General features: G+C 46.1%; 1 protein-coding gene and 1 pseudogene across 2 annotated transcripts in view; one reads left to right on the top strand and one right to left on the bottom strand.

Annotated features, from left to right (window-relative positions):
* MICAL3 (microtubule associated monooxygenase, calponin and LIM domain containing 3) overlaps nucleotides 1-20,095 on the bottom strand; it is a 211,428-nt gene that overhangs the window by 125,688 nt on the left and 65,645 nt on the right. The gene's annotated exons all lie outside the window — the stretch shown is intronic.
* On the top strand, nucleotides 18,544-19,285 carry LOC105815808 (annotated as a pseudogene). The gene has a single exon (XR_001137765.1). The product of XR_001137765.1 is annotated as a peptidyl-prolyl cis-trans isomerase A pseudogene (transcript).

The raw sequence follows: 20,095 nt of genomic DNA, 5'->3' as shown, positions 1-20,095 counted from the left end.
AACTAAAATAGTACTAACACAGCACTTACCACTCTGCATTCTTCAGCAGGCTCTAGCACCAGCCATCAGCAACACCTTTGAGGAGTCAATTACACAGCATTTTCTAATCACCCAATGCTACTCCATTCATTATAGGAACTCAGGGCAGGGCAGCAGTTGAACCTTAACTACCCATTACCAAGAGTACTGAGTGAGTTACAAAGAGACCAAAAGACCAACACCTTCCTGACCCACTAATCCAAGAGCACTGTTAGGCTCTCAGAGTGAGAGCCTCTGGCTGGGGAGAAAGCCTCACTGAGGATGTGATAAAGCAAAACCAAAGGAGAACCTCAACAAAAGCAGTTCTACACAAGGGCTGGGCTCCAATCTACTTTGCTCAGCACTATGTACCCATTTCCAGGCAATAGCAGGTGCTCAATGAGGTTCTGCTGATCAAAGGGCTCCTAAGCCACCTACACTTGTGCAGACACAAGAAGCTGATTGGCTGGTGAGCTGCGCAGGGCAACCGCCAAGCAGCTGCACGCAGGGGCTCGGGAGACACCAAGGCTCCAGCAGTCCAAGGGAAAAAAAACTTAATTTCCTACAAAGACACCCTGTAACGTCTTAATTACCTCCCTCTCCCAGGGGCAGAACCTGCAACTAAGGCTTTATCATGCTTGCCCAACATATGCCTGGCAAGAGATTAACCTGGAACAAAATGTGGGGTTTCTCAGTCGTCTGGTCTGCCTGCCCTCACTGCTGTGAAATCACAAAATACGCACTGCTCAGGGCTGGACAGCGTCTGAAAGATCACCTTGGCCACCCCACACTGGACCCTTGTAACCATCCGTGACATGCAAATAGTCCAACGACAGGCAACTTTCTTTCTGCCTTATGAGGTAGTCAGCTTGAAATGTTAATTTCTCAAGCATTCAATTTCTATGTAGAAGACTAAAATAGTTTTTCACCCAGTGGATCACAACTTACCCCTTGGAGGTATCCAGAACAAAATTATTCCTCTTTCACATGACAGCCTTCCAAATATTTGCTGTCTACACATTCTCTTCAGTTCATTCAACCCTTTCTCTCCTGACTTGGCTTTCAGTTTCCTCACCTTCACATCTGCTTTCCCTCCCATGACGACAGACAACTACCCACAGGCCCGCCTGCAGCAACTCTCCACCTGTGCACCCCAGCTCATCTCCTCTCTTCCTCCACCACACTGCCCCCCAAAACCGGTCTCCTTCTCCCGATCGACCCCTGCAGAACCCCACACTGAACTACACACATTGGTGTAAGACCCCTTTAAAAACCCAGTCCTGGCCCCAACCCCACCAACTAACTACTCAAGTCCTGTGACAGCAAAACCCCCTGAAAGAACTGTCAGTGCTTTTGGTTATGATCTTCTCTTCTTCCACTGTCTTTTGAACCTACAACAATTAGACCTCATCCTCACACTCCACAGAAGTGTCTCATCAAGAGCCTGAAAGATTTCCACACCATCAAATCCAACGGTCAATTCTAAATCCCAGTTTTCCTCAACCTGTCTGCAGCACGAGTCACAGCTGACCGGCCCTGCCCTTCAGGACAAGGAGACACTACTCCCTCGGCCCTCCTATTGCCTCACTAGCCCCCTCCCTGTGTCCTTTGCTGGTCCCGGACAAATCCCCAACCTGTGTGTGTCGAAATGGCCCTGCACTCAGTCTCTTCTCAACCTACATTCTCTCCCTATAGCAGTGGCTTTCAAACTTTTTAAACTGTGACCTGCAGTTTAAAAAAATGTTTTATACTTTCATCTAGTACGCAGTTGTCTATTTTATATAAATGTAATTTTTTAAAGTTTCATAGGGCAAAATTCCCATCTCAAACAGCATAAAAGCAAACATTTTTACAACACCCCTTACTAGAGATAGTCTGATGTTTTCTATTCTATATCTAATTTTAAAAAAAAGCTGGTCTCCTCTGTATTGATTTCATTATCCATTAATGAGACATAACACGCTTTGAAAAACTCTGCCCAGGATGTTCTCCTCCCATCCCACAGCTTTAAGTACTATTTATACAGCACAGATCACCAATGGCACCCAAATATTTATTTCCTCTCTCCTGAACTTGAACAACCAATCACTTAGTTGACATTTCTATTTGGACATTTGACAGGCACCTCAAACTTAACACACACAAGACCAAACTCTTGATTCCCACTCTTGCCCAGCTGCTTCTTCTTTAGTGGCCTGAATCTCAGCAAACAGCACCACCACCTACCCAGCTGTTCAATCCAAAAATCTAGGGATTCTCCTCATTTCTGTCACATCCCATAGTCCATGCCTCAGGAAATTCTCTCTGTTCTATCTTCAAATACAGCCCAAACCCAACCCTTCTTGCCGTCTCGTCTCTACTACCCTCGTCAAGGCAACTTTCACTTGCATCGCTGCAGCAGCCTGCCCCTGCTCCCAGAATACACTGCACAAAGTGGCCAGAGTGTCCACTTAAAGCATGAGTCAGATGCATGACCACCCGCACCCCAACCCCGGGGCCCAGCCACACTGGCCCTCTTCCTGCTTAGCAATGCCGTCCCCAGAGGCCATGTGACATGCTCCTCACTTTCTTCAGGTCTTGCCGGCCCTACTACAGGGACCTTCCCTGGCTACCTATAAGAAAGTACACCCTGCCCTATCACTCCTGACCCCCTAACCTGCGGATTTTCCCCTGGGCATCTCCCGACAGTACGTATGGTTGGTCTGCTGTCTATCTCCCCAGAAGGAGCAAGCCCCAGCTAAGAGAGGAAAGCGCTGAGCTGGAACGTGCCCTGAGCTGCTGACACACCACACAGTACAAGCCCAAACTCTTTCACTACCAAGGCGTCGCTTCTGAAGGATGTCTCCCCACTCCGGATTTATGCGCTTTGTTCTCAAGGCCCATCAGGGTCTTTATCTTCACCAAATTTCCTCAAGTAACCATCACTTGGTATTACTATGAAAATAGTTTTGACCTTGTGGAGCCCCTAAAAAGGTCTCAGGGAACCTCTACAAGACCTGTGCCCATTCACACCTTCCTTCTATCACCTCCTTTCCTACTGCCAGCCCCCCCTCATCGCTGCCAGCCACACCAGCCTCCCTGCTGTCCCTCACACACACTGGACAGCCTCTCACCTCAGCCTTTGCATTTGTACTCTCTTTTGTCTAAAAATACTCTTTCCCCAGATCCATTCACTTCTTCAAAAAATATTCTTGAGCATCTATTACATGCCAAGCACTTTTCTAGGCTCTAGAAATATGGCAGTGAACGGAGAAAAAAAATCTCTGCCTTTCAGGGCACGAGACTTCTAAGGGAGCTGCCACTGTCTACTGAGACGTCAGCTTCTTAGTGTGGACTTCCCTGACTACACTGCTAAAACTGCTATCCTCATTCCCTGCTTTTCTCCAAAGCACTTACTACAACTTGACATTCTATAAATGGTATTTACTTATTGTCTGTCTCCTTTCTACAGTGGAAGCTTCAGGAGGGTGAGGATTTTTGCCATTTTGTTCACTGCTGTATCATCGCACCTAGAACCATTCCCGGCCCACAGCAAGTGCATAACTACCACTTGATGAATGAATGGTCATCTACATGAATGTCTCTCACCTACCCAGACGTCGGGGATCCATGCAGAATTCTGTTAGGACATGGGACAGAAGTCATATCAAATGAAAATAGCTTGCAAGTTTTCAGGCAAGTGCCACCAGGCTGGGAGGAGGAGTACACAGGGATCTGGTAATCCTACAAGGGGAATGCAGATGGCTTCTGCCGAGGGGGAAGACGCTCCTTTGGACACCCTCCCTTTCTCCATGACCACAACCTGCCCTGGACCTGACTTACACATGCATGCCCAGCAGTTCCTCCCACCCTAGCTCAGGACCTGTTCTTGCTAGCAGGAGGAGAGCAGGACAGGAGCCAGTTCTTGGAGGCAGCTTTCTTCCAACAGCCAAATAGTTTCAGAGTAACTGTCCCCTATAAAAAGAAACTGGTTTCTAGAAAAGAACTATGGTATCAGTGTCATGAAATGCTATATGACAGCTCCCAGCCCACTTCCCCAGAGAGATAAGTAAAGGACTCATAATATTTCTAATTCCAAGTTGTGTGTATGTGTGTTTAAAATCTGCATCAGAAAACCACAAAGCTGTCATAAGCCCAGAGTGTCTGACGAGGCAGCACTTCTTCATTCCAGGCAGCACGACAAAGAGGACCCAAGGGTTACTGTGCATTTCACATTCACCAGCTTCTGATAAGGTCGCCCAGAGACAGGTGGAGAGGGAGGCAAGTGAGACAGAAAGCTTGACGCTTGAAACAGCAGCTTCACAAGTGGAACGGGGTGGGACAAAAGCACCCTTCCCGTGCTGCTGGAGGAAAAGAAAGCCACAGCAGCGTGGACGAATGTGGCTACGCCCGCACCATCATCTCCAGCCCCAGGTGGGGCCTCTGCACTGCCCAGGCGTCCTTTCTCAGAACCGCTGCTGGCTCCTCCAAGCCCAGCTGTACCTCAGGTCGCCCACTCCCACCCCATCCTCAATGACCCTGCCCTCACGTGGTGGTGAAGAGAGTGGCAAGGATGTCCTCAGCCACTCCTGCCTTGGAGAAGGCTCCCGCCAGTCAAAGGCTGCCCAACCTACCCTTTGTTCTCTGAATCTGCCATCCTCTGCTATCATACACTTTTTGTCCACCGTTAACCACTTTTAAGAGTACAGTGCAGTGGCATGAAGCACATTTACACGCTGTGCAGCCATCACCACTGTCCATCTGTCACACACTTTCGACCTCTTCCTCACTCCCAGCCTCCTTCTCCCTCGGCCTACTCACATGCTGGAGTCTCTCTCAGACATGCACAGAGCCCTGGCCTGCCCTGCACCCCTCCAAGCCACCAGCCTCTACCTCTGGCTTCCAGAAGGGAGCACCCTGGAATAGCAGCCCACTGAGCTGCCCTGCTGTTCCCACTTTCCAACCCCCAGTGACTCTTCCTGGTCATCCGTTCACTCCCCCTCCAGCTGGCTTCTGTCACCATAGCTCCACTGAGGTGGGCAATGGCTGTCCAACTGAGACAGGCTCATATACTTTCCAGCCCTAATTTACTTGCTCCCTTTTCTAGCTCTTCCCAAATACGCTGCCCTCCCGTGGCCCTGGGCCACCGGCCTCTGCTGCTCCCACCATCCTTCTCCTCACTCCTCTCAGGTGGCTCCAATTCTCATATCTACAGCTCCATTTCAGAAAACTGGGTGTCTTGTAAATTTTGATCTTTCTGACCTTGCTTGAGAGATCCGAATGCTTTACTCAACATCTCCACCTAGACATCCCATAGGTACCTCCAACAGAGCAAGCCCCAAACTGAACTGAACGGTTCTGTTCTTCACCAACTCAGACCCCCAGGTAGTTAATGCCACCACCATCCACCCACCAAATGGAAATTTCAGGTCATCGCAGACGCTCCTCTGGTCTTCACTCCCTCAATCCAATCTGTTGATTCTAACTTTCTAGGACCTCTATAAAGTTCATCTCCCCACCATTATCTTGGTGCAGCACCCAAGATTTCTAGCTTGGATTATCACAACAGCCCCTTAATCTTAACCCCCTCCAATCCATGCTCCACACAAGCGCCAGAGTGGTCTTTAAGAGCAAATGTGATCCCATTTCAGCCCTCCACTGACTTCAGGACATAATCCCAAACCCTCAGCAAGGTTCAAAGGCCCTATCAAGATCTAGCACCGGCCTTCTTTCCTACCCCGCCAAACACAAACCATTTTCTTCAGTCATACTTGCAGTCCCTGGAACTTGCCACACGTTCACAAGCCTCCACATCACTCCTCTTTGTCTGCTCATCCTTCCAGACTTCCGTGAAATGACCCCACCCCATCCCCCAGGCAAAGTTAATCACTTCTTCCTCTGCATTCCCTCTCGCCTTGGTGCATACTTCCCTTTCAACACTTACCACTTGCTCTGGAATTATGTCCGTGTCTGTCTAACCACTAGCTTGTGTGGCTCTGTTTAGCAGGAAGAGGAATTCATGTTCATACTTGCACTTAGTACAGAGGCTAGCAGAAAAGTTGGGACTAAGTATAGCAGGTGCCAGGAAAGAAGGAAAAAGATAAATGGAAACCTTACCTGAGCCACAATGTCTAATGTCACAGAACTATAAAAAAAGAGAAAAGGCATTTGCAAATTTGTTATTAACTTGTTATTGATTTAGGAGGTGAAAGAAGGCCAAGGATGTGGCCAAAGTTGAGTTCCCTAAGGCATCTCTGGATGGCTCCTAACTATGAAAAGGACTGTTGTTTTCGACTCACATTCCAGGATGACAGTTACCTTTTTCAGATGCCAGAGGCTCCCTAAGTCATTGGTACTGTGATTTTGAAGCTCCCAAGGGTTAGACAGCTGGAGGGGAAGACTCATGCCCCACAGGCTTCTTAGAGATGGAAATGGCAAAAGAAGGAGAGAAAGCAAGTACAAGTAGACACTCTCTGAGAAGACCCTAGCTGTAAAACATGAATGGTAAGAACAAGGCTGTTTCAGGAGGCTGGCGGCCAACAAAAGAAAAGGATATTTATTCTCCAACAAGGTGGATGGATGTGCAACCTCCACCTCCTCTCCATGTACCAAGCAAACTGACTAAATCTGCCTTGGTTCCAAGCCACAGAAGGGAATGGGGGCTAGCTAGCTCCAAGGCCATGACTTTTTCCAACTATCTTCATGGAGAAAATCTCAGTTGTTCCCTCCAAAGCAGAAATAAACCTAGAGGGCTAACCCTAAACCAGCTCAGTGGAATATATTTTCCGTTCCAAATTAGCTTAAAAGGGTATGGGAGTTAGGCATAATTTTATCAGTGCAACAAGTTTTCTCTAGATCAAATGCTTCTCAAGGCCAACCCTCTCCCTGATTCCTGCTACGCTCTGATATCACTCCCGCAGCTACATACCTAACTTCTTTACGTGGGAAAGAGACCCATTTGGTTGGAAATGAAACATTCAAAGAAAGGGAATAACAACAAGCTTTCTTTCTTACACTTAAGGAATACTGCAAATTCCCCAAGCTATCCTCTGGCAGGGTCTTTAAAGTCCACAGCCCACAACTTCTACCTACTCACACCACCCCCTGCCCTAGGGATGAACTCCTGCTCTGCACAGGGGGCGTACTGAACTACAGCCAAAACTTTAGTTTCTCTCAAAGACCAGCTGCCAAAAACCAACCATCACGGACTCTTTGGGCTCCAAAATTCCAACTGCTCTGGGCTCAAAGCCAGCAATCCACCAAAATTTTTCTACAGAACATTTATTAATCTTTACTCAGTATAGACCCAAAAGGGCCCACAGGCTATATTCCACATCTACCCCTGTCCGACAAAGCCTGATAGCCAAGAAACCCAAGGCTGCCTTCCTACATCTGCTCAGGTCCAGCAGCAATCTCAGGTTACAAGCCGTGCTTTGCCCACCACCTGACTGTCTAACGCCCTGTCTAATTTACTGCAGGCGTAGGACTACTGCTAATTGACCTGCTGGCTCTAGGACACAGAAGGTAAGCACTTTGGCTTGCTCTGTGGACTGAGATCTAAAACCTGAGAGAACCCAAGTGCTCCCCAGGGGGTATTAGAAAGTGTTACTTACTGCTGTGACCTTCTCACCAGTTGTGGCTTAAACAAGTCTAACTCCAAGAAAGCCATCCTTATGGGGAAAGCCACCAAGGATGCCAGCAGCCCTCTCATGCATTCCAGACAGGTTCTGTGCATGCAGCCAAGCACCATGACACAGGACTATGACGCACCATGTGTGGCCAAGCTGATCAGGGCGTGTCTCACCCCCTTGAGCCCCTGTTTCAGGAACAGATTAAATATACCACCTTAGAAATACTACTCACGGGGACAGGGAAAAGCAAATGTATTCTGCTTAACTTAAATAAATATTTGATCTAGATATAGGTTGAGCATCCCAAATCTGAAAATCCAAAATGTGAAGTGCTCCAAAATCCGAAACTTTTTGAGTGCCAACATGACACTCATGGGAAATGCTCGTTGGAGCGTTTTGGATTTAGACTTTTGAATGAGGGATGCTTAACCACTAAGTATAATACAAATATTCCAAAATCCAAAAATATCTGAAATCTGAAACACTTCTCGTCTCAAGCATTTTGGATAGGGGATACTCAACCTGTACTAAACACTATAGACATAAATACTTCATTAAAGGGCATTAATTAAGCAACCCTATATTTCAGAAGACATCTGACAAGAAGCCCCAGAGCATCTCAAAACACAGTGTGAGCACAGTACAAATTCAATAAACATCACTATAAGATGACATAGAAATATGCCAGTAATACAGTGTGTGCTCTGCATTCTCCCTGCAGGGCAATTTAACTCACTCATATTTAGCTTCAATCCCTGCTAGCAACAGCAAATCTGTTCACTAACAACCTAGTGTGTGACAAGGGCCGGCACACAATGGTGAAGGGGGACAAGATCTTTGCCATCATGGAAGCTCACGGCTCCTGAAGAGAAAGTCAACAACGATCCAAGAGTGAGACAAACTTGTTTCATGCCACTGGAATCCAACTGGAGACGCATTTGGGTGAAGGCGTGGAGTATGTGTTAGCTCATTTTCAATCACCTAGGTAACTTCAGGAAGAGAGCAGGAGAGAGGACAGAGGGGCCAGAGAGCCGACCTCGCTGCTCCCACAGTGCAGCCTCCTTCACTACTTCAGACGGAACTGCTGAGAAAGGACAAACGACGAGATTTTAGCTTCACTGAAATTCCCCACTTACCTGTAACCTGGGTGCTAACCAGCCAAACAGCAAGGGGTGCGGTGAGGGAGTCATGGGATCCAAAAATATCACAAACTAGACACTGACCTCCGGATCCCGGAGAGCCTGAGCTTCTTACTTTACACCCTCTGGCCAGAAACAGCAATGGGCTTGGCTTATTCCTGGTAAATATTCCAACCATGCTAAGAGTTCGACACCCTGGGCAGAGCAAGGAGGGGAGCCAGGTAACAGCCACAGACTGTGCCACACTCCTGACATCAGAACCTCTGCAGGACATGGTGAAGAAGCCGAAAGGACTTAGAACAGGGCTTCATGGCTGCCCAAAAAGAGTCTTACCAGGGCTGGAGAAATGGTGCAGTGCTTAGGACTGGAAGGGATGTTTTTCTAAACAACTTTATTGTGGTTGCCCTAGAGATGAACCCCCACCCTGTCTTATTGTATCTTACATACAATAAGATTTACCCAATATAAGTGTACGAATCGGTGATTTTCAGTAAATTTGCCAAGTTGTGTAACCATCACCTCAATCTAGTATTAGAACACCTCCATCACCCTAAAGAGGACTTTTTTTTTTTTTTTTTTTGAGACAAAGTCTCACTCTTTTTGCCCTGGCTAGAGTGCCGTGGCGTCAGCCTAGCTCACAGCAACCTCAAACTCCTGGGCTCAAGCGATCCTTCTGCCTCAGCCTCCCGAGTAGCTGGGACTACAGGCATGCGCCACCATGCCCGGCTAATTTTTTCTATATATTATTAGTTGTCCGATTAATTTCTTTGTATTTTTAGTAGAGACGGGGTCTCGCTCTTGCTCAGGCTGGTTTCGAACTCCTGAGCTCAAACAATCCTCCCACCTCGGCCTACCAGAGTGCTAGGATTACAGGCGTGAGCCACCGCGCCCGGCCCTAGAGAGGATTTTTAATAACGCTCAAACCTGAAGACAATTACGGTTTAGTCAGGTTTAAGAGGATGATGAATGTGAAGAAAGAAGTTTGTAACACTTGTTGCTGCTGCCAGTTCAGCAGCACAAGGGAATTCAGAACAGGCAAAAGACAGAAGTCACAGGCTTCCTGCCCCTGCATGAAAAGCACTCAACTGGGCTCGGCTAGGAGACCTAGAAACTTACACAGTTACTTAAAGTAACTGCTGCTGAGAATAGTGCTTCCCAAACTAAAAGGAAGAATCCGTTCATCTGTCTGTCTCCTGCCTGGCTGCCTTCCTCCAACAATGTCTGAGTAGTAGTACTGCACAAATCCCTTTTCACTATGACAGATTTCAGTACTAAAGCCAAGGAATGAAACATATTTCAGTTAAATCCTGAAACAGGCATCGTCCCTTCCTCCTGACAGCTGGGTGCTTTTAAAAACACAGTGTATAGCAATGGGCTGTGACTACTAAACCCAATAATTTTCTAAATCACTGATCAAAGAAACGAAATGAAATTTATAGAGAAAAAATGCTGTGACCTTGAAAACATAAACATATAGGCATCTTAATTAATGGTACGCATGGGACTGCAGGGTTTTACAGATGTCTTTTATCCTGACATTGATGTTGGCCAAAGCTCTCAATTTTTCTTTATATACAGAATACAAGCAAAAGATGCAGCGAACGGATAGTGGAGCCAGCAAATTAGAAACGGTGAGAAGACTAAAGGTCTACGAGTTCCTTATATACAACCGAACTGCTTGGAGATGAATACCCCGTCCCCCAGTCCTCACCTGCCTCACTCCAGGACGTCTGTGCCCTCCTGGGGATAGCCTGGCTTGGAAAAGGAATACCCCCAGGGAAAAGCGTGCCCTTAAGAACAACCAAAAAGCCAATCTGGCAAACAACAAAGGCTCACCCAGCTGAGTGCTCCTCCTCTGGTTTCTCCCAGCTGCTCCTCCAGCTTCTCATGCCACACTCATAAGTGATGAGGGCTCCCAGGGCCCTGTCCTTGGCCCTCTTTCTTTTTATTTCATCCTAGCATCGTCCTTGTAACTCTCTCCATCAGAATATGTCGGGGTACCCCCAAGTCAGGTTACTCAGAACAGAACTCTTTGTCTTCTCTTCCAAACTTACCCCTTTCCCTGAACTGCAATCCTAGTAATACTGCCATCCACCTGAGCCAGAATTCCAGGCCTTGGCATGCACACCTCCCTTACTTCCCCTTGCTAAGGGAGGGAAGGGGACTGGACTCGGCTAAGTACAGTGGGAAGCAGTCTAACACAGAATACATTCCCACTGGCTCTTCCCAATTCCTTGCCCATCCACCCTTCCTTTCTAACCTCATTGTCTTGAACTTCACTATCTCCACCTGGACTCTTGCAACAGTCTCCTAAATGTAGACCCTTCCTCAAGGTGTTTTTGGTTGGTTTGTTTTCTTGTGGCAAGACATATAACAACATAAAGCTACCATCTTAAACAACTTTACGTGTACCATTTGGTGACACTAAGTCCATTCACAATGTTGTAAAACCATCACCATTACCTAGTTCCAGAACTTTTTCATCACCCCGAACAGAAATTCTTTACCCATTAAACGATAACTCCCCATTCCCTCCTCCCCCAGCTCCTGGTAACCTCTATTCTACTTTCTGTCTCTATGGATTTGCCTAGTCCAGGTACCTCACGTAAGTGAAATTATATAATATTTATCCTCTGTCCCTGGTTTATTTCACTTAACATAGTGTTGTCAAGGCTCATCCATGTTGTAGCACGAATCCCAACTTCATTCCTTTTTATGGCTGAATAAGGATTCCACTGTAGCACACACTGCATTTTGCTCACCCACTAGTCCATCAGCAGACACTGGGTTGTTCCACCTTTTGGCAACTGTGCACAATGCTACTGTGAACATGGGAGCACGAGCAGACCCTGCTCAAGTTTGAAATTCCAACTCATATACCGTATTTCTTCCAAAGTGACCTTTCTAAGCAAATCTACTTATGCCATTTCCCTGTCTACACACTTTGAAAGATGCCATTTCCCTGCCAGGCTAGCTTCCCACCACCCCGGCTTCACCTCCACCCTCATCGCCTCCACCTCCCAAGACTCCCCGCCCACCTCGTGCTCAGCCCCACCCAGTGGCCTGCTGCTCCAGGAACACCCACGATCTTTCCTGCACGTTTTGTTTTCACATTTCCCCCACCAGGCACACACATCCCTGAACCTCTGCTCATTCTTCAACCACCTTAAATCTTCTCTGAACTAAGGCAGATGACGACCATGAACCTACTCATCACCCATCAGGGCTCTAGTATCCCAGCTCTGAGCCCCTCCCTGAACAACTTTGCTCTTCCTTTTCCCTACGTATATGTCCCTCCTCTGCCCCCCAAACACCTCCCACTAGACTCTGGGTTCCTAGAAGACCTCAAGTTCCTCTCTGTCAGCCTTCTATTCCCAGAGTTTAGCAGAGTGCTAGACCTAAAACACATATTCAGATCTTTAAGGAATGAATTAAAGGTTTGGTTTGTAAGTGTATGCTTCCAGTGCTCAAGATAAATTGTGGGGTTTTTTAAGTATGTCTTCAAATAGTTTATTATAGGCAACATAGTGTGGTGGACATAATTCATACACGCAGTAACACGACCTTGATGCAAGGAACAGCTAGACTTAGAAAACTTTCTTGTACACATGTCTTCACACAGCGTATTAGTTACACCTAGTGTGGTAACCACATTCATCCACTGACAGATATAAGACTGTTCGGATTCACATGTGCAAGCAGCATTTAAGGAACATCTTTTTTTTTTTTTAAGCAGAGTCAGGCTCTGTTGCCTGGGCTAGAGTGCCACGGCATCAGCCTAGCTCACAGCAACCTCAAACTCCTGGGCTCAAGCGATCCTCCTGCCTCAGCCTCGCGAGTAGCTGGGACTATAGGCATGTGCCACCATGCCCAGCTAATTTTTTCTTTTTTCTATTTTAGTTGCTTAGCTAATTTCTTTCCATTTTTAGTAGAGATGGGGTCTCAGTCTTGCTGAGGCTGGTCTGGAACTCCTGACCTCAAGTGATCCTCCCGCCTCGGCCTCCCTGAGTGCTAGGATTATAGGCGTGAGCCACCACGCCCGCGTAGAACATCTTTTATAAATATGACTTTACATAATGTAGTACAGGTACCATGCTGGGGGGAACACATTCACTCAATGAAATGGCACTATCCTGATAAAAGGAGTAACTGCAACACTCAGGAAGATATTTCATACATGTGGCTTTACATGCTGTGCTACATGCACCACAGGGTGGGGCACATGACCATTCATTGCAATACTACTACCCTGATGCAACAAATGACTAGCACTCTGAGAGCTTCTTTGGATAGCTGTGTTTTTAAAAAGCAGTAGAAATACTTTTGGATTCAATATTTTGTTTTTAAAACCATGTGTAAGGTTGGGTTATTTAACTTCCAATTCCCTGAGAAAGGACAAATAAATAACCACATTTTCCCCAAAGGCTTCCCTCTACAAATATGCCTGAAACTTTATGTGTTCTCTGTGTCAAAAGGAACAAACCTCTTTAAAACCAAAGGGCTACATGTAACCGAGAAAAGTCTCATATCTAGAATATATAAAAATTCTGTACAAACAGAATGTTTTAAAGAAAAAAACAGACAACAAAGGAAAAACAGGCAATAGATTTGTCTAGGCACGCCACAAGAGGATATTCAAATTGCCAAAGCATATGAACAGGTGCCCTATATTTTAGTCATCAGGAAAAAGTCATCAAAACTACAGTGAAATACTATTACACACCCATCAGAATGACTAAAATTAGAGATGGACAATGCCAAGAGCAGGCAAGGATAGGGAACAACTGGAATTCTCAGACACTGAGAATGTAAACTCGCACAACCACTGTGGAAAACTGTTTAGCAGAGGCTCTTGAAGCTAAACATATATCTACCCTAAAGCTCAGCACTGCTATTCTTGGGGATATATCCCACAGAAATGAATGTCTATGTGTTGACCAAAAGACAAGTACGAGAATGTTCCTAGCAGCTTTATTCATAATACTCCAACACTGGAAACAGTCCAAATAACCAACAAGAGCAAAACGATAACTAAGGCATAGTTACAGTCATGCAATAGGATACCATGCAGCAGTAAAGAGGAATGAACTAGTGTAAATTCAGCATTACTCAGAGTAATGCCAAGCAAAAGAATGCAGACACAGAAAAGAACATATCGTATGATTCCATTTATATGAAGATCAAGAACAAAACTTAAAATCTAGGGCGCAGATGTCAGTCAGAATAGTGGTTACTTGGCCGGGCACAGTGGCTCACGCCTGTAATCCTAGCACTCTGGGAGGCTGAGGCAGGAGGATCACTTGAGCCCAGGAGTTCAAGGTTGCTGTGAGCTAGGCTGACGCCACAGCACTCTACTCAGGGTAACACAGTGAGACTCTGTCTCCAAAAAAAAGAATAGTGGTTACCTTGGGAATGTGTGGCAGGGATTTTGATCTGGACAGTGGTATTCTGTCTACTTCGTTAAGCTGGGAGTTGTTTCCCAGGACCCCAAGTCTGAGTGAGAACTGGCCAAAAGAAATCCTGTAAGTTTGGAAGATGGAATTGAAGCAGTGGCCATTCCTCTCTGAAGGTCCTGACAGTCAAATATGGTAATGGACAGAGACACAGGGGCCTGGTGGGTTCCAGCTTGTCCCTGTCCTCGATGCCACAGCCAGCTCTTCTTTCTCACACCACCCTGCTGGCCAGCGACAGCCCCAGGCCTCCCACCAGACACCTGCATGGCTCCACCTCAGCAGCAGACATGCTTGTCTTCTCAGATGTCCTTGTGAGCTCTGACTCGTCCACCCATGCCAGTGCTTCAGGCAGACTAGTGAGTGGCTCCTCTCTGACCTCCCAACATCCCCACCTGGACATCCCCTTCCCCAACTCCTCCCGTAATTGTATGAGGGCTAATTCCTGTAGTAAGTCCCTTATCCCTAAAATGTCACAGCGGCTCAGCTCCCCAACTCAATCCTGTCCACACACACGCGTTTATACATATATAAATCTGAGTTGTACACTCAAGATTTGTGCACTTTACAGAACACACGTACCATTAAAAAAAAAAAAAACTAAAATCAAAAAACCAAAAAAAAGGCATCTTTTAAGTGACAGTAATCACTTAAGAACAGCAATCTGAGTGACACCCAGCAGCACACGTAAACGGAATCCACGCTATGCATCACATCCTAAGGAAGAACCCAATACAGCACTACTTGGCATGAGATGTCGCAGACAGCCGGGAGCCCACTGGGGTGCGGCTTCTGACCAGAGACAGGGTTGTATGCTTTATAAATAGCAAAGAGGATACATGCTCCCTGCCTGGCAAGATATCAACTCCCTGGAACCAAGTTCTGTACTCCAGAGACAGTTTGCCCTTTTGAAGGGACAGAGTCACCAAATTCAATACGCACCCTAAAAGCAAGTTGAGTTCAGCGTCCCTAAATGGGCAGAAAGAAACATGTGGGGAAGGGCAGACACAAGTCACAAATCCAGCCTGTGGCATTTAGAGCCTGCGCTTTGGTGGTGCTGTACCATTCTCAGACACAGACACTCCTTTGCATCCTTGGCACAAGAACCTATCGGCGAGATGTACATCTGAGCATCCTCAAAGCAGTTGTTTTCCTGGCAGAAGACCAACGTGTCTTGCCACCTTTCCTGATATTCAGTAAATTATTTGAGTGCATAGTATTTATGTCAGGCCCTATGCTTGTCATTATATTTACACTGGTGAATGAAAACACGGTGCCTGCTCTTGGGAAGCTTACTGTCTAGTAGAGAATACAGACAATAAACAAGTAAGCAAACATGAACATAATTACTGAATGCCAGTGCTAGGAAGAAATGCACAGGTTACAGTGACTTAGAAGAATAGGAACGGCCCTAAGCTGGTCATGGAAGCTTTTCTGAGTAACTCAATGTGGAGGTCTGAAGGACAAGAGGGAAGAGCACGTGTTGGGGCTCGAATCCTCTCGTAGGTTTCCTCTCTGGCCGATTCCTAATCCCACCTTCCTTGGCAAGCATGGAGTCTATCCATGTGTCCCCAACCCCACCAGGTATGCAGGCAACACTTCATGCTTCTCAAAGTACTTTCACACACATTATCCCAATTACTCCTCACACAATTCTACGAGTATCAGGGGCAGATGCTCATGTCTCCTCTTGACAGACGAAGAAATAGAGGTCAAGAGAAGTGAAATAACCTGTCCTGGGTCATACAGCAACCTACCAATGGCATTCACTTACATGGTAGATTCTCCACGTTACCTCCCTTTACTTCCTTACATCATTACTTTTAAGTGAGCCAAAGAAATACTCCCTAACACTTATACTACAGGACCCATCAATTCTCCAAGGACATTATTTTAAATTGGATGACGCGAAAGCCTAGCTTTCCCTCATTTACTTCAGTCCCATGCTTATAAAAAAAGATGGATTGCTATCAAAGATATTAAAAGATTGTTAGCTTCATCATATCCCAAACTCCAAACTAACTTCTATCATGGCACCTATAAAGTTTAATTATACTCTAGAAACCTGTTTGTATGACTGCCTCCCCAGACTTGTGAGTTCCTGGGAATGAGGACCACGTCTTGTCTTCTTCCCAGCACTAAAGCAGTCAAGATATGAATGAAGCAAACACATCACTTACAAAATACCTCATATTCTCTTCTCTCTCTTGCAAGGAGTTATAGCAATCAGATTTCAAGCTAAGTATGACTTTGCAAGTACTCCCTGCTTTGGAAAGAGGAGGCGTAAGCAGTCTGTCGGTTGTCTCTTGTTGATTACAATCACTATCACCACTTATTGGACTTTCTTATGTGTCAAGCATTGCACTGTGCACTTTATAGAAATCTTTTCATTTTGTCCTCACAACAATCCTCTAAGAACTCTTACAATTCTCACTGTACAGATGAGAAAACTGAGGATCACAGGGTAACTACCTTGTCCAGCTAATAAGCTAAAGATGACAACATTCAAACCCAGGAGTGCCTCACTTTAAAGCCCAAATTATTCTGCTTCCTCCCAAAGACCATTTATTTATGTGTCAAAAATGGAATATAAATTTATATCTCCATAGGGAAAAGAGAACTCCCCAATGGGAAGGAAGCAGTTTTGAACCTTAGATCACTCAATAGCTTTATAAACCATCAAGCTCAGCAGGGTTCAGCTATGAAGACAGCTCCACAGACAGATCCAAACAGATTTGGTAGGGGTGGGCTGTCTTTCCTTACAATGCTGCCCTTACCAAAAAGGAGGCTGCGTTTGGCCTCTGGGCTCCTGTGTAGTCAGAGCTTAAACTTGGCAGATTTTGTGCCATACTCTGGTGCCAAATACAATTTTGGACAAAAGGTTTGAGTGTCAAGATGAATTAGGAGTCCCTTGGTCTGAGATGATGCTTTGATATCCAGAGTCTGAAAGGACTAAATGGAAGTTTGGGAGAGGGTGAGGCCACTTCTCACCTGTGAAGGTAAGTCTACTATTTTCCCTGCCAACACTCCTGGCTCTAGCTCCAATCTCAAGGACATTCAGCACTTGTACAAAAACCATTTGGGTAAGAAGTAATGAAGGATGAACACACATCTACATAGGCACTGGAGCACATCACCCAGAATGAATACGAGGCTCTTGCTTCCCACCCTTGGCTACCATGTACGGTAGTACAAACGTCTGTCCCCTCCAAAACTCATGTTGAATTTTAATCCCCAATATGGCAGTATGGAGAGATGAGGCCTTTGAGAAGTCACTGGGTCACGAGGGCTCTGCCCTCATAAATGGATTAATGCATTCATGGATTAATAGGCTATCAAGGGAGCGGCTTTATAAGAAGAGGAAGAGAGACCTGAGTTGGCATGTCCAGTCCCCGCACCGTGTGATGCCCTGCACTGCCTCAGAACCCTGCAGACAGTCCCTACAGCAAGAAGGCCCTCACCAGATACAGCCCCTCAACCTTGGACTTCTCAACCTCCCTAACTATAAGAAATAAATTTAACTTCTTTATAAATTACCCAGTTTCAGGTATTCTGTTATAAGCAACAGAAAATGGACAAAGACAAGGGGCAGGGGTGGAGGGAGCAGGGTCTGAGATCCAGCCTACTCAGTGAGCCACACACCTGCTGAGGAGCAGCACCCACACAAAGGGGTACACACCTCTGATAAAGGCACACAGGGGCGTGTGGGTGGCCATGCATCCCTGCCCTCTCTCTAGGAGGCCAAACACCAGAGGCAGGACAGGAAGCCTGTGAGAGCCGGGCTGGACTACAGACAGTGAATTCGGCTCTGACCCAGCTGTGTGTGCCTGATGAAGAACAGACCCGTCTCTCTCCGCCACTCTGAGGTAGCAGCAATCATTTCCGGAGGAGCCAGACAAATACTTCTTTCCCCACTTACAAATGAAAAGCCCTTCCTGCCTGGAGAGTGACTTAGGAAACCAGGCTCCTTTCTTTATTAAATTAGAACAACTGCCCTCTTCTATAGCAAATAGTCTCACCCTCTCCTATCTGCCTACTGCCAGAAAGAGTCACTCCATTCGAGGCACTATGGAAACATAGACACCTTACTTAAAAGACATCTGAGGCCAACAACGCTATTGCACACACTAATGATCTGAGCCCCTTTAAGAAGAATCAAAGTACATACATACTGTATTTACTAAAGGTACTAATACTACCTTAGAAGTCACAGCATCATAACCGGCAGCACCATACTCCTAGGCCAGAACATGCCTTCCTATCACGGGAGGAAGTTCCTGGATTTCATATCTCTGAAGCTAAGGACAAAAGCCTGGGCGAGGGCTTTGCAGACGCTGCTGCTTCCTGGAGTTGCCTGCTACTAACCATGGTCAACCCCACCGTGTTCTTCGATATCGCCGTTGACGGCGAGCCCTTGGGCCGCGTCTCCTTTGAGCTGTTTGCAGACAAAGTTCCAAAGACAGCAGAAAACTTCCACGCTTTGAGCACTGGAGAGAAAGGATTTGGTTATAAGGGTTCCTGCTTTCACAGAATTATTCCAGGGTTTATGTGCCAGGGTGATGACTTCACACGCCATAATGGCACTGGTGGCAAGTCTATCTACGGGGAGAAATTTGATGATGAGAACTTCATCCTGAAGCATACAGGTCCTGGTATCTTGTCCATGGCAAATGCCGGACCCAACACAAACGGTTCCCAGTTTTTCATCTGCGCTGCCAAGACTGAGTGGTTGGATGGCAAGCATGTGGTCTTTGGCAAGGTGAAAGAGGGCATGAATATTGTGGAAGCCATGGAGCGCTCTGGGTCCAGGAATGGCAAGACCAGCAAGAAGATCACCATTGCTGACTGTGGACAGCTCTAATAAATTTGACTTAAATGTTTTATCTTAACCACCAGACCATTCCTTCTGTAGCTCAGGAGAGCACCCCCTACCCCATTTGCTCGCAATATCCTGTAATCTTTGTGCTCTCGCTACAGTTCTTTGGGTTCCATATTTTCCTATTCCCCTCCATATCTAGCTGGATTGCAGAGTTAAGTTTATGATTATGAAATAAAAACTAAATAACAACAACAACAAAAAAACCTGGGCGAGTCTTTTGTCTTTAGTGCCAAGGTCTGATTTTTTTCAATGTATCAATCAGCTGCCATTTTAATATCTGCCCTTTCTGGGCCAGTTGGATACAACCTCAAAAACAAGACTTCTTATAGGTGAAAAGTATTTGTGAGTCAGCCTATAAAGAAGAGAACTAATCCTGCCAGGTGCAGTGTCTTGCACCTATAATCCCAACTACTCAGGAGGCTCAGGTGGGAGAACTGCTTGAGTTTGAGGCTGCAGTGCACTAAGACCATGTCTGTGAATAGCCACTGCACTCCAGCCTAGGCAACATAGAGAGACCCCATCTCTAAAATTAAAAAAGGAAGAAGAAAGCAGGAAGGAGGAAGAGGAGGAAGAACTGATCCTGATGAAAACTATTAAATCCATACAACACAACTTTAGAAAAGCCAAACCAAACCCAAACAGCAAAGGGAACTGAGAAGAACTACTACTTCCATGAAATAGTCAAGTCTAGTGGCAGAATATATGGAAATATATAACATACTTGGGAGTAAAAGAATAAAAAATAAATTCATCACAAGGAAAGGTGCAAAGATAGCATAAACCCAAGGATGCATGAATACAAAAGTAATGGCAGTCTGAGAGAGGACCAGAAAGGGAAAGTAGACAGAGGAGGGAGTAGAAATTAGGTAGAGAATATTCAAGCAGTTAAAGAACATTTTCCAGATCTGTGGCCTAATTGCTCAAAGGAAAAGCTGTAAGCTCTGCCTCAGGGGACAGGCCAGCATCAAATGCTCATTGAGAGCTATTTAATCAGGATAG

Source organism: Propithecus coquereli, unplaced genomic scaffold (genome assembly GCF_000956105.1).
Source record: "Propithecus coquereli isolate 6110/MARCELLA unplaced genomic scaffold, Pcoq_1.0 Scaffold346, whole genome shotgun sequence".
In the NCBI taxonomy this organism is placed as follows: Eukaryota; Metazoa; Chordata; class Mammalia; order Primates; family Indriidae; genus Propithecus; species Propithecus coquereli.
This window is presented reverse-complemented; position numbering and strand designations above follow the sequence as displayed.